This window comes from Saccopteryx leptura, chromosome 1 (assembly GCF_036850995.1).
Source record: "Saccopteryx leptura isolate mSacLep1 chromosome 1, mSacLep1_pri_phased_curated, whole genome shotgun sequence".
Classification (NCBI taxonomy): Eukaryota; Metazoa; Chordata; class Mammalia; order Chiroptera; family Emballonuridae; genus Saccopteryx; species Saccopteryx leptura.
Window position 1 is genome coordinate 7,854,614 of NC_089503.1, and position 15,087 is coordinate 7,869,700.

The following is a 15,087-nucleotide window of genomic DNA, read 5'->3' on the forward strand; positions in this document are numbered from 1 at the left end:
TCAAGCCATGGCTGCAGGAGGGGTAAAGAGAGAGAGAAGCAAGAGGGGGAGGGGTGGAGAAGAAGATAGGCACTTCTGTGTGCCTAACCAGAAATCAAACCTGCAACCTCTGCGTATTGGAACATTGCTCTAACCAACTGAGTCATCTGTCTGGGGCTCTCCAATTCTCTTTGAACTAGCTCTTCCCCATACTGGTACCCTCCTTGAGGAGTTAAGTGATCTTTGACACATACTCTATATTAAGGACAGTCATGCTTTTAGCTTTGTAAATTACATGCTGTGAGCTTTGGGAGACTTTACCAATATCTCCAAATGGGCTAGGCTGCCAGAGCCAATTAAACTTTGATACTGAAGTTTGTCTAATGGGCTCCCCTGAAACACTGCCTCTCCTCCCTTAGGCTTCCTGGCTCCGCCCTGTGATTTTATTATTTATTTATTTAGAAAAACTCAAGTACATGGGTACTTTATTTCTTTTTTAAAATTTTTAATATTGACTTTATTTTTTTTTTATTTTTTAAATATTTTATTTATTGATTTTTTAGAGAGAGAGCAGTGAGAGAGACAGAGAGAGAGAGAGAAGGGGGAGGAGCAGGAAGCTTCGACTCCCATATGTGCCTTGACCGGGCAAGCCCAAGGTTTCAAACCGGCGACCTCAGTGTTCCAGGTCGACGCTTTATCCCACTGCGCCACCACAGGTCAGGCGATATTGACTTTAGAGAGATAGGAAAAAGAGAGAGAGAGAGAGAGAGAGAGAGAGAGAGAGAGAGAGGAACATTGATCTGTTCCTGTATGTGCCCTGACGGGATCAAACCAGCAACTTCTGTGCTTTTGGAGGATGCTCTAGTCTAGCCAACTGAGCTATCCAGCCAGGGCATAGGTACTTTCTTCTTGTAAAATTTAAACAGTACAAAGTCCCTGTATGATCACCTCCCATCCTAGGCCTGTCCTAAAGTTGACTGTTATTCTGGAATATTTAATATAACAAATTATTATGTAATATATATATTGCAGTGTGCAGAATAAATATGCTTTTTTTTTTAGAGAAAGTACGAGACAGGAAGGGAGAGAGAGAGGGAACAGAGTGATGAGAAGCATCAACTCGTAGTTACTTCACTTTATTCATTGATTGTTTCTCATATGTGCCTTGACTGGGGGGGGGGGGGAGGGCATTTAAGCTGAGCCAGGGACCCCTTGCTCAAACCAGTGACCTTAGTCTTCAAACCAGTAACTTTGGCCTCAAGCCAGTGACCTTGGGGTCACGTTGATGATCCTGCATTCAAGCCAGTGGCCCTGCGCGCAAGGTGGCACACCTGCACTCAAGCAGTGACTTCAGGGTTTCCAACCAGGGACCTCAGCATCTCATGTTGATGCTCTATCCACTGTGCCACCAACAGTCAGGCATAAACTGTGTGTCCATAAAGTCATGGTGCACTTTTGACCGGTCAAAGGAAAGCAACAAAAGACGATAGAAATGTGAAATCTGCACCAAATAAAAGGAACACTCTCCCAGTTTCATACCTATTCAGTGAGTTCGATGTGGGCTCACGCACAGACTTTTTAGGGCTCCTTAGGTAGCTATCCCGTATAGCCTCTCCAGACTCGTCACTGACTGATGGCCTACCATAACGGGGTTTCTCCACCAAACTGCCGGTTTCCTTCAACTGCTTATCCCACTGAGTAATGTTATTCCTATGTGGTGGCGCTTCGTTATAAATGCGCCGATATTCACGTTGCACTTTGTGACATCTTAGGACAAGCGGTGCAGGCCACCAGCCATGAAAACTGAGTACATCCAGTACATGGCTGGAGGAGAAAAGATAAGCAACCGTTAGAAATGTAGCAATATTTTCCACTGAACTCTATGTACCCAGATCAAGGAAGCCCCTACCCTAGAGACTTAGCCAAGAATGAGGTCAGCTAACCGCACCCCTCCCACCCTTGTAAACGCTGCTTGCTTGCTCAGCCTAGATAGCCACCCTATAAAAAGGAGCCATTTTAGAAGCTCGGGGCTGCAGTGTTCCCTTGCGTGGGTTGCCTGCAGTCCCTGCGCAGGTTTGCAATAAAACTTATAAAATTCACTTTGGTTTGCTGTGGTCTGTCTCCTGGGATGTAACACACACACTTTGGTCACGGATTCGAATTTAGCGAGCCACAGAACACACTGAACTTTCCTCTGTACCGTCCACATCTCGACTGGCATGGCCATGGGCTGCTCCGCTGTATACACGGTGTTACGTCATCATCTGTGCACGCACACATGCTGCCACATCATCCTACAGAATCTGGGAGGGTTTTCCTTTTATTTGGTGCAGATTTCACATTTCTATCATCTTTTGTTGCTTTCCTGTGACTGGTCAAAAGTGCACCATGACTTTATGGAATACTGTATATGTATGTATATACACATATCATATGTTAAACAATGCACTTGTATATATGTTTAATTTTTAGTTTTTTTATTATTATTCATTTTAGAGAGGGGAGAGAGAGATAGAAGGGAGGAGGAGCAGGAAGCATCAATACCCATATGTGCCTTGATCAGGCAAGCCCAGGGTTTTTTTTGTTTGTTTGTTTGTTTTTTGTATTTTTCCGAAGCTGGAGACGGGGAGAGACAGTCAGACAGACTCCCGCATGCGCCTGACCAGGATCCACCCAGTATGCCCACCAGGGGGCGACGCTCTGCCCACCAGGGGGCAATGCTCTGCCCCTCCGGGGCGTCGCTCTGTTGCGACCAGAGCCACTCCAGCGCCCGGGCCATCTTTGCTCCAGTGGAGCCTCGCTGCGGGAGGGGAAGAGAGAGAGAGGAAGGAGAGGGGGAGGGGTGGAGAAGCAGATGGGCGCCTCTCCTGTGTGCCCTGGCCGGGAATCGAACCCGGGACTTCTGCATGCCAGGCCGACACTCTACCACTGAGCCAACTGGCCAGGGCCAAGCCCAGGGCCAAGTCCAGGGTTTTTGAACCAGCGACCTCAACATTCCAAGTTGACACTTTATACACTGAGCCACCACAGGTCAGGCACATTTATATTTATATATACATAACATACATATATACACACATATATGTATACACATATATACATAGCTTATTTGATATATTTGTATTTATAGAAATGTACTATTTTAGTGGCTGGCGGATTTTTTTCATAAAAGGTATTATATTAGAGTACTCTTGCAACTTGCTTTTTCTCATTCAAAAATAGGGTTGGAGATCTATTTTAGTACATGAGTTCTCTTATTTTTTATTTATTTATTTATTTTTGGTATTTTTCCGAAGCTGGAAACGGGGAGAGACAGTCAGACAGACTCCCGCGTGCGCCCGACCGGGATCCACCTGGCACGCCCACCAGGGGGCAACGCTCTGCCCACCAGGGGGCGATGCTCTGCTTCTCCAGGGCGTCGCTCTGTCGCGACCAGAGCCACTCTAGCGCCTGGGGCAGAGGCCAAGGAGCCATCCCCAGCGCCTGGGCCATCTTTGCTCCAGTGGAGCCTCGGCTGCGGGAGGGGAAGAGAGAGACAGAGAGGAAGGAGAGGGGGAGGGGTGGAGAAGCAGATGGGCGCCTCTCCTGTGTGCCCTGGCCGGGAATCGAACCTGGGACTTGCGCACGCCAGGCCGACGCTCTACCACTGAGCCAACCGGCCAGGGCCTAGTTCTCTTATTTTTTTAACCACCAACATGGCAACACAAACCATAAAAAAACTAGGAATAATATTTTTTTACTACCTGGTAATACATTTCTTTATTTTTAATGTTTATTTTATTGATTTTAGAGAAAGGAAGGGAGAGCAAGAAGAGACAGGAACGTCAATCTGTTCCTGTATGTGCCCTGACCAGGGACTGAACTAGCAACCTCTGTGCTTTAGGACGATGCTCTAACCAACCAAGCTATCTGACCAGGGCTCCTAGGAATAAAAATTTTAAGAACTGTGTGAGACTCTAAGTAGAAAGTTATGAAAGATTTTGCTATTTTATAACATGTTTAAAACAAGAGGTTGTGATATTTAAATCTATAAATTTTATAAAGAACAATGAAATGTATGAAGCAGGAAGTAAGCACACGCACCATGGTAAGAGCGCTGTGTTTTTCCAGTCTTCTTCTCTACCCAAGTATATTTCTGGAACTTGCTTAGCGGGTTGAGTCAGGAAGTTGCATGCTTCTGTAAATAGCTCTGACGCAGCTTGGGACAAGCACACTGCTTTTGCTGAGGCACCCAGTGTCCTGGGAACCTGCGTCAGGGAGTCAGTCATGGTCATGAGCACTGGGAGGCTTCTGTGAGGGCGTGGGACTTCAGTGAGGCCCGGAAGGGTGAGCTGGCAGATAAATTGGGCAGGACAGTCCAGGAAGGGAACTTGGACTGGGGGTGGGCAGTTATTTCCTTATGGCCGGTCCCTGACAAGGGTGAGACAGAGGGCCACATTGAGAGGTGTGCGGCTGAGGCAGGCTGAGGCCCCATGGCCAGTGTCCTGGCTTGAGCCTTCTGGATCTAGGCCAGAAGATGATGGCCATAGCCAGCCCTCTAGTTCAGGTTACAGTCCAAAGAAGAAAGGCTCCAGGCTGTGCACCTCCTGCACTGCTCAGAGTGGGGACCAGAGGGTGTCTCCCAGATGTCAAAGCTGGGAACATGCTTGGTGCAGGAATGGGAAGTACTCATGCCAAACCCCAGGCAAGGCCAGGCACTGCCCAGAGATGGAACCCCAGAACTCACAGGCTCTCCCAGAAACCAGTGGGAACTGGTAGGGAGGTGGATCGGAATTCTTTGTTTCTCTCCCATCTCATCAACTGTCAGATGAGGTGTTTTGAGTCACAAGACCTTGTTCTGACCCAGGGGGTTTACTTGAGCGCACAGCCCTTAAGGAGCTGGTGCCTGTGTGGCAGCTGGGCAGCGTGGGCAGGGTGACACCTGCTTCTGAGACGGAGACAACACCTCTACCTGCCTTAGCTGCTCCACAGCCCTAAGAAACAGAGGCATAGAGACAGCCAGGCCTGGTTCAGGGTCCCCCAGTGAGGAAGTAAAAATAGCCAGTCTAGATTTCAGATTTTCTGCCCCTCAGAGTCAGGTCGAGTCTATGTAGTGAAAGGTGGGGAGGCAGAGACAGACTCCCACATGTGCCCCAACTGGGACCCACCCGGAAAGCCCCTACCAGGTGATGCTCTGCCTAGCTGGGCCTCAGCTATTTTAGAGACTGAGGTCAATGCCATGGAGCCATCCTCAGTGCCCCCGGGGCCAACTTTGCTCCAATGAACCATTTGAGCCATGGCTGTGGGAAGGGAAGAGGGGGAGGGGAGGGGTGGAGAAGGAGATGTTTGCTTCTTCTGTATGTCCTGACCAGGAATCAAACCCAGGACTTTCACATGCCAGGCCGATGCTCTACCCCTGAGCCAACCAGCCAGGGCCTGGGTTTTTTTTTTTTTCAATCCTCAAGAGACAGGCCCCACTCCCATTATTACTCGCCGGAGTCACCTAGCTCAGGCCTGGCAGCATAGTGTGCTAGGTCAAGGTCTGAATCTACCAGATCTCCTCAGCTATCACCTGAAACTCCCACCCTACCCCAAAAGGACCTGGGCAACAACCGGTATTTATTGTATCATATAACTAAAAAACACAGAGGTGGCCCCAGGCCTCTGGCAGAGGTGGCCCTGTGTATGCCACAGCTCTCCACCTGAGGCTCTGCCACCCTCTGGCTTTCTTCTCAGACAGGCCTTCTCATATCGCATGGATGAATTGGTTTGCATTGTACATAATAAACAGGAAGTGCTTGTTAAACTGATTTAACAAGTATTCAGAACTGGACAGTTTAGCCCTGGATAGCTAGAGCATCGTCCCGAAGTGCAGAGGTTGCTGGTCTGATCCCCAGTCAGGGCACATACAGGAATAGAGCTATGTTCCCTTCCCCCCTCTCTCTCTGTCTTCCCCTCTCTAAAATCAATAAATTAAAAAAAATTTAATAGAAAGTTTACTGTGATTTACTCATGCTGTGAAATGCTCCAACCAGAAGGGACCACAGGGCCTCACAAAAGGTTCCTGGGATTTATTTTAGAATTACGTATTCATATATTAGATTCAGCAGACTATCAGAAAACTGGATGGAAAAAGCCTGTGTCAAGGTCAAAGCAAAACAGCCTGTCCAGGCGGTGGCACAGTGGATAGAGTGTCAGACTGGGACGCATAGGACCCAGGTTAGAAACCCCAAGGTGGCTGGCTTGAGTGCGGGCTCACCAGCTTGAGCATGGGGCTGCCGGTTTGAGCGTGAAAGCACAGACATGACCCCATGGTCGCTGGCTTGAGCCCAAGGTCGCTGGCTTGAGCAAGGGGTCACTCGGTCTGCTGCAGCCCCCCCCTCAAGGCACATATGATAGATCAATGAACAACTAAGGAGAGACTAAGGAGCCGCAGTGAAGAATTGGTGCTTCTCATCTCCCTTCCTGTGTGTCCCTCTGTCTCTGTCACACACACACACACACACACACACACACACACACAACACAGAGTTTTGTGAGAAAGCCACAGGAGGACAGGCAAAGGGCAGATGGGTAAGGGACGCTCAGAATTACACTATTACCTTTACCTTGATCTGGGCAACTGTTTCCAGGCCAGTCACTTCAAGAGTGTGAAGGACAAAGAGCTGCATGAGGCAACTTGAAGACAGAAGAGTGAGGTCAGCAGCTGGCAGGGGGAGGGATATGGGAATCCAGGACAGTGCCTGGGGCTGAAAGGCGCTGTGGACGGGACAGCATCCTGCAGGAATAGTGGGGCAGAACTGACTAGAGCCCACAGGAGGGGCATACGCGGGGGGTGGGTCAGTCCTCCCGCGTGCACAGGGTCAGGCCCCGCTTCTCCGTTCTCCGAGCCCTGTAGTCTCCCTCAGTTTCATGTTTCAGTTCTAGCCTGATTTACCTGTGACGCTGCCTCACGCCGCGTAACCGTGAAAACAGCATCTAGAAGCCACAGACTGAAGGCGTGAACACACCTACCACTAAGGGCGCATAGCGTCAAGGCCCCTCACTGCCCCACGCCTTCCTCTGAGGCCACGCCCCAGTCCCCCGAGGCCACGTCACGCTGCGATCTGCGCAGGCGCGGGCACCGGCCTGGGCGTGCTCAGGCTGTCGGAGGGGCGGTAGGAAGGGCGGTGTCCGTGTGCTGTCCGGTCGGCTGAGCTGGAAAGCGAACTCCATTCTTGACGGTGGGACGCGGCAGGTGGTGGGAGCCGCTTAGAATAGCTCTCGGTCGGAGGCTCAGCTATCATCGGGCCCTCAGAGCAATGAGTCGTGGGTTGGAACCTCGCTTTTTCACTTGACGTGGACATCTCTGCTTGAACACAGAAAGGGTGCAGAGCCCCGACTTCTGAAGGGCCCCACAGAACCCAAACTTGACACTTATTTCTAGTGACACCAAGTTTGGTTTCATATGTGCAATTTTAACATTAATAGTACATATTTTTTATTTAAAAATATGGTTAATGTGTATTTTTATTTTCCCTCTTTTTTTTTTTTAAGGGGCCCAATATTTTATTCTGTGCCCAGGGCCTCAACCGACCTTAATCCGCCTCTAGTGCAGAGCAAGCGAGTAGTTGGTGAAGGGTGCTCAAGGGGCACTCAGGGATTTCAGGTGCGGCCAGGACGTAGAGGTCGCAGGAGCGGAGGTGGAGGCGGAGGCGGAGGCGAGGTAGGTACTGGGCGGTCCCACCTAGAAGGAGTCGCCTGGAACACCTAAGGCCCTAGACCACTCTGCCTTGCACCCGTCTTCCATTGTAACCCTGAGGCCTAGTCCAGCACTGGGGCGTTGTGTTGGACCGAGAAATACTCAAAGTGGGTTCTTTTTTTTTTTTTTAAGATTTTTAAAAATTTTTATTTATTGATTTTTAGAGAGAGAGGAGTGAGAGAGAAAGAGAGAGAGAGAGAAGGGGGAGGAGCAGGAAGCATCAACTCCCATATGTGCCTTGACCAGGCAAGCCCAAGGTTTCGAACAGGCAACCTCAGTGTTCCAAGTCGACGCTTTATCCCACTGCGCCACCACAGGTCAGGCTCAAAGGCAGAATAGTTACGTCATAAGTTGTTGGCAAAAAAAAATCTAGGGCTGAATTCCCAACTCAGAATTTACCCTCTCCAAGTTTAATTCTTCTGTGAAGTTGGGTAAAAAAGAATTGCTATCTTGTAAGGCTGCAAGAAATATGTCACTCTCAGTGCAGTGCTGGGTGTGTCTGCATAAAACCAAAACTGGGAAAAATCTGTGCCAGAAATAGACTTTAATTTATTTTTATTTTTATTTTTATTTTTTGTGTGTGTACCTTTCTGAAGCTGGAAACAGGGAGAGACAGTCGGACAGACTCCCACATGCGCCCGACCGGGATCCACCCGGCACGCCCACCAGGGGCGATGCCCTGCCCACCAGGGGGCGATGCTCTGCCCCTCCGGGGTGTCGCTCTGCCGCGACCAGAGCCACTCTAGCGCCTGGGGCAGAGGCCAAGGAGCCATCCCCAGCGCCCGGGCCATCTTTGCTCCAATGGAGCCTTGGCTGCGGGAGGGGAAGAGAGAGACAGAGAGGAAGGAGGGGGGGTTGGAGAAGCAAATGGGCGCTTCTCCTGTGTGCCCTGGCCGGGAATCGAACCCGGGTCCCCCGCACGCCAGGCCGACGCTCTACCACTGAGCCAACCGGCCAGGGCCAGAAATAGACTTTTAAATATCAAAAACCTTTATTACTTTTTAAAAAGGTTTTATTGATTTTACAAAGAGGAGAGGAAGAGGGGAGCGATAATATCAACCCACAGTTGTTTCACTTTAGGTCATTGCTTGCTTGTCATATATGCCTTGACTATCCACTCTGCCAGCACAGGCCAGGCTAATTATCGAAAAACGTTAGATCCTGGCCTGGTATTGTTCAGGCTTTGGAGCCAGAGTGAGTAAAAATTCCAGCTCCGTTATTAAGAGTCTCTGTACCTCACACTTCTTATTTGAGAATGGAAATAACCTACTCATGTGAGAATTTAGTTAGTACTGTATACACCAGCCACCACTCATTCAGTAGGCCCAAGCCAGCGTTCCTCAGTGAGGGGTTCTCTCAGCCAAAGTTGACGGGCTTCCTGTCCTCTGTCTCCTGGTTCCCCTCCCTCTTCTCTGCAGGCTGCATTTCTGTGGGGCAGCTGTGTTAGGCTTGTTTGCTGGTTTACTGGCTGCAAGCACTATGCCTGATTGTTGCGTGAGCATGTGGCTGCGCCCCGTGTGTGGCCTATGTAAGGCCATGGGTGCTTGTGCTCAGGGGATTATGGATGGCGGATTGTCTGTCCGCCACTGTGAGGGGCTCTTCTTGCCGTCTGTGTGCTGGAGAAGAGGTTTTCCCCTGCCTGTGTGCTCATCTGCCATTGTGAGACTCTATTAAATGGTAATGGCCCAACGCTTTCTGGCTCCACAGTTTCTCTACCGTCTGCCCAAGTCAGTGTGGACCTGCCTGGCCTTGGCCACTGGCATTACAGTTTCCCTCAGGCTTTTCCAGGTTTGGTGTGCCCGCCACCCAGTGGGAGCCCAGTTCTCCCTAAAGGACCATGTGACTGGGTGGACAAGAGCTGCCAGGGCACGTGGTGTTCTAATACGAGGTGGGGGAGTCTTTAGCCCATCTTGAAGAAAAGGCCCCACCCCCCAAGCCAACTTTGCACACCTCCCTTCTGCTTCCAGCTGGGCCTTATGAGCCTTGGGTTGTTAAAGAAGACAAGGAGAAGACCGCTGAGGGTCTCTGTGGGAGCTTGCTCATGATCACAGTGTGCTGCCTCTACCAAGCCCGAGCTGAGGGATCTCCTGGGATCCCCCCCTCAGGTGCCTGGTACTGGGAGAGTGCAGACTCAGACCTTCAGTGCCCACCCTGGCCCTTCTTACCCCCAGTCATGTGCTCTTCCTGCACCAGGGCCTGCTGTTGGCCCCTCTCTCTGCTCCACAGACAAGGCCACTCCGGAGCCTGCCTGCCTCTACCCAGGCCGCCTCCCCTTTAGTCCCTGCACTCAGCCCTCCCTGGCAAAGCTGTCCTGGTCCTCAGAGGGGAAGGTGAGGATGATGTGGGCTGATTCCTGAAGTCCCGGCTGGAGAGGCAGGTGGGAAGCTCATGCTGATGAAAATTCCAGGTGGGCCTGACCAGGCGGTGGTGCAGTGGATAGAGCGTCGGACTGGGATGCGGAAGGACCCAGGTTCGAGACCCTGAGGTCGCCAGCTTGAGCATGGGCTCATCTGGCTTGAGCAAAAAGCTCACCAGCAGGCCCTGGCCAGTTGGCTCAGCGGTAGAGCGTCGGCCTGGCGTGTGGGGGACCTGGGTTCGATTCCCGGCCAGGGCACATAGGAGAAGCGCCCATTTGCTTCTCCACCCCCCCCCCCCCCGTCTCTCTCTTCCCCTCCCGCAGCCAAGGCTCCATTGGAGCGAAGATGGCCTGGGTGCTGGGGATGGCTCCTTGGCCTCTGCCCCAGGCGCTAGAGTGGCTCTGGTCGCGGCTGAGCGACACCCAGAGGGGCAGAGCATCGCCCCCTGGTGGGCGTGCCGGGTGGATCCTGGTCGGGCGCATGCGGGAGTCTGTCTGACTGTCTCTCCCCGTTTCCAGCTTCAGAAAAATACAAAAGGAAAAAAAAAAAAGCTCACCAGCTTGGACCCAAGGTCGCTGGCTTGAGCAAGGGGTTACTCAGTCTGCTGAAGGCCCGTGGTCAAGTCCCATATGAGAAAGCAATCAATGAACAACTAAGGTGTCACAATGTGCAATGAAAAACTGATGATTGATGCTTCTCATCTCTCCATTCTTGTCTGTCTGTCCCTGTCTATCCCTCTCTCTGACTCTCTCTCTCTCTGTCCCTGTAAAAAAAAAAGGAAAAAGAAAATTCCAGGTGGTCCCTCAGTCTCGGTGTTCAGGGCCCCCAAGGTGCCCCTCCCACAGGGTTCGGAAGACGGGGCTGCTTCTGCAGCTGTGTGTGGGGCCCTAGGGGAAGCGAGTGCTGCAGCTCCTGCCGCTCACCATGGCCCAGGTCCCCCAAGGGGGTGAGGGAGAAGAGAGTAGAATAGGGGGCTCCTGGGAGAGAGGCCCTGGGCGCCCACCCCAACACCTCTCCTAGGGGACAGTGATGTCCTGATGGGGTGGGGAGGAGGGGGCTGAGTGGGAGCTGGAAGGAAGCAGGGACACCATAGGGACTCGAACCCTGACCCAGCAGCGCTGGGTGTGCCACCACTGGTGCCTTTTGCTTTTTCCTGCTCATTTTCTCACAGACTTCAAAGGTGAAAAGCAAAACCTGAACACGGCCCTGAGCCGCGTCCAGGAAAAGAAACACCTGCGGCGGCTCCACGCCCCCTCCCGGCGTCATTGCTTCCTACTGACACCCTCTCCCCACAGCCAGGGGACCGCGTCCCTCGGCTTCACAGCCACGTGTCTCCTGTTGTGTGGCTGCATACCCCACCTGCAGGAGCCCACGGGTCAGGTGGGCAAACTGAACGACAATTTATGGTCCTGCCTTTTCTAGTACAGTGACAAATCCTGTATGTGCATAAAAATTTCCAGAAAGATTCAAAGAAACTTGAGAAGCCACCTCTGTGTTGTAAAGCTGGCATGGGTGAGAGAAGGGGATTTTACTTTCATTTTCTATCTTTGGAATTTTCAACTCTGTGCAGACTACTTTTCTATTTATTTATTTATTTATTTATTTATTTTTTAAACATTGGCTTGGGTAGCTTTTTTTTTTTTTTTTTTTTAATTTTATTTATTCATCTTTAGAGAGGAGAGAGAGAGAGAGAGAGGAGAGGAGCTGGAAGCATCAACTCCCATACGTGCCCCGACCAGGCAAACTCAGGGTTTCGAACCGGCGACCTCAGCATTTCCAGGTCGACGCTCTATCCACTGCGCCACCACAGGTCAGGCTACTTTTCTATTTAAAGGCCAAAATCTGAAGTTTTTCATTGGACCAGGAAATCTAAGAACTAGGGGAAAGCTTGAGCACTCGGGCCTAGCTCAAATGCCAATGCCCTGCAGGTATGCTGTACCCCAACCGCAGGGGGTTATATAGCGCGCCCACCTGCCTCGCCTGCGGTCCTCTGATCTCTCAGCCATTGTCACCTGTGGAACCCATCCTGGAAACTGCCATCACGTGAACGTGAAGTCGGAAGTGCAGTGCCCCCACCAGCCTCTCCTCTCATTGGACTCTCATCAGAGTCTGAGTTCCAAGGAGGATGAGTCTTAAGTCACCAGGGCCCGAAGTCCATAAAGCCCACCTTGGACCTTAGGTAGTACCTGCCCCAGGCCACCCTCCCAGTCCACTGCCAACATACCCACAGCTCCCAGCCCAGGCTCTGTCTCCCTGGGCCCCCGGCAGGTCTGATGGCAGCATCCCCCATGAGCTTCGTAGTCCTTGCCTTGGAGTCCTGTCCCCCCTCTCATGGGGAGGGTCCATAGGCTGCCCAGGTGGCCACGAGGAGTTCAGAAGTCCCTCCCCAGCAAGGTCCAGATGAGAAGCTGAGGCCCAAAGCGAGGTGAATTCTGTTCGGGGTCACGCAGACCTAAGAACTGGGTCCTTTCTACACATTCCGAGGAATGAATATGAGCAGAGCCAGCCCCACTTCACACTCTCACACACACTCACACACATACACAGTTGTTCACTCACTCACACACACACACACACACTCAGTCATACACACACATAGGCATTCACACACACACAGTCATTCACACACAGGGGGGTTGTGGATGACCAGACCTGCGGGCCCAGCCTCCAGACCCCTCACCCTGCTCCCTCACGGCCCTGTCCCTCCTCCTGGCCCATGTCCCCTTACAGCTTCCCTCCAGCTTCACCCCCAACACACCACAAAGGGCAGCACTTACTGATTGCAGCAGGAGAGAGGAACCATGAACAGCCATCTAAGTCCCAACCTGACGATGAAGTAACAAAGCTCTGGCCTTAAAAGGCCTTAGAAATGTGGATCAAAACATACTCTGAAAGATGAGCACAGAATTAATGTAACAGGTTAGTGACCAGACCTCAAGGTTTGTACTGCGGGAGCCCCAGAGAGGGAGATCTACCCAGGGAAACACGCCATTGGCTAATAGTTAAAATGGCTTCAAGAAACCACTCCGCACCCTGTCCATGAGCAAATACAAAAACAGCCTGTATTTGCAGGGTGGCGGGAAAACAACAGTGTACATAACTGGCCCCTTAAAACCATCCGGAGGCCACAGGACAGTGAGCAACTGCCCCTTCCCTTCAGCCCGTTGGGAATGCAAACCCAAGGTAGCCTCGAGGTATCAAGGGGATTTCCCAAAGACGTTTGTGACAGCGTAACTTCCAATAAAAAAGTGCTGGGACCAGCCCTGTCAGGCTCACACACTGCAGTGCCCCAGCAGACCTCAACCAAGCGTAAGTATTATCTCAGCAGAGACCTGTGGCTATAACATAACCTTAAGTGGGAAAAGCAAAATGACTACTACTCGTAACTGTGTAAAATAAAGCACATGTGAGCAGAAAGCAGGCAGGGAGGTGAAATAGCTTCAAAACCCAACAGCAGAAAATAACTCCCTGACAGGTACTTCAGTCAAATACAAACAGGATGCCAGCTGGGGTGTGGGGTGTGGTGTGGTGCAGTGTGGGAGCAGGTGTGGACATCAGACAAAGTGACCTCCAAGCAGAAAGCCCTCCCAGAGGTCAGTCTGTGTTGCCGGGCATCTCGTGGTCCCGAAAACAATGCAGTAAAACACGGAACAAAGCCGTCAGCCGCCTTGGTACATGCAGAGGACCCGAGAGGAGTCTAACCCTGCTCCTCAATCTACAGGACAGAGTGGATCTGGATTGGACCGAAACACACCTAGAGGGAAGGACTGACCTCCACAACTGCCATGGGACCGTGACAAAGATGCATGCCCTGAGCGATGAAGAAAGGGAGCCATAGATTAGGAAAAGCAGAAATTGTAGAGGTCGCTTGCTCAGGTAACCAGCCATTCAGTAAATCAGAAATTGATTACAATCGTTAAAAAAATAGAAATTTCCAAACTCAGAAATTTTAAAGCATGCTTTTAAAATAACCTGACCAGGCGGTGTTGCAGTGGATAGAGCATCGGACTGGGATGCGGAAGGACCCAGGTTCGAGACCCGAAGGTCGCCAGCTTGAGCACAGGCTCATCTGGCTTGAGCAAAAAGCTCACCAGCTTGGGCCCAAGGTTGCTGGCTTGAGCAAGGGGTTACTTGGTCTGCTGAAGGCCCACAGTCAAGGGACATATGAGAAAGCAATCAATGAACAACTAAGGTGTCGCAATGTGCAATGAAAAACTGATGATTGATGCTTCTCATCTCTCTCCGTTCCTGTCTGTCTGTCCCTATCTATCTCTCTGTCTCTGGGGAAAAAAAAAAAGAACAAAGTGAGGGCCTTTGGTGGTGCAGTGGATAGAGCATCGACCTGGAACACTGAGGTCATCGGTTCAAACCCCTGGTTTTGCCTGGTCAAGGCACAGATGACAAGCAATCAATGAAAAACTAAAGTAAAGCAACTAGGAGTTGAAATTTTTCACTCCCCACACCTGTAAAATCAATAAATAAAATTTTTTTAAAAATCTTAAAACCAACCAAATAAAAACAAACCACTGCGCAGTAATCCAGGTTCCTGCACAGCGAGCAGGCTGTGCCAGCTGACGTCACTCGTGAAGGCACACACAAGCAGCACGTTCATGGTTCCACATTTAAGGATCATGCTCTTTTCTCTGCTGCCAGACATGCGTGGTCTCGCCAGGGCCACCCTACCAAACTAATCATTCACACAACACAGATGTTTTTGCCACATTTGAGTACAGTCCCCCCCACTTAAATAAATTCACTTCTAAAATATAAATTTATTTTATGCTTAAGGAACTTATCAAGAAAGTAGAATCACAAACTACTTAATGGGAGAATGTATCTGCAAACCATCTATCTGATGAAGGTCTAGTATCCAGAATATATAAAGAAGTCTTCTTACAACTCAATAATGAAAAGACAAACACCCAATTTAAAAGTGGTCAAAGGATCAGTATATCCACTCTCCCAAAGATATACATACATGTGGCTAACAAGTGCATGAAAGGGTGCCTGACATCATTAGCCATCAGAGAA

General features: G+C 50.7%; 1 long non-coding RNA gene across 1 annotated transcript; it reads left to right on the top strand.

The window, feature by feature from the left end:
• The first annotated feature begins 542 nt into the window (after window positions 1-542).
• LOC136387326 (uncharacterized) lies at window positions 543-14,259 on the top strand. The gene is made up of 2 exons (XR_010748107.1): window positions 543-695; window positions 13,985-14,259. It is a non-coding gene; the product is annotated as an uncharacterized lncRNA (long non-coding RNA).
• Window positions 14,260-15,087: the final 828 nt, after the last annotated feature.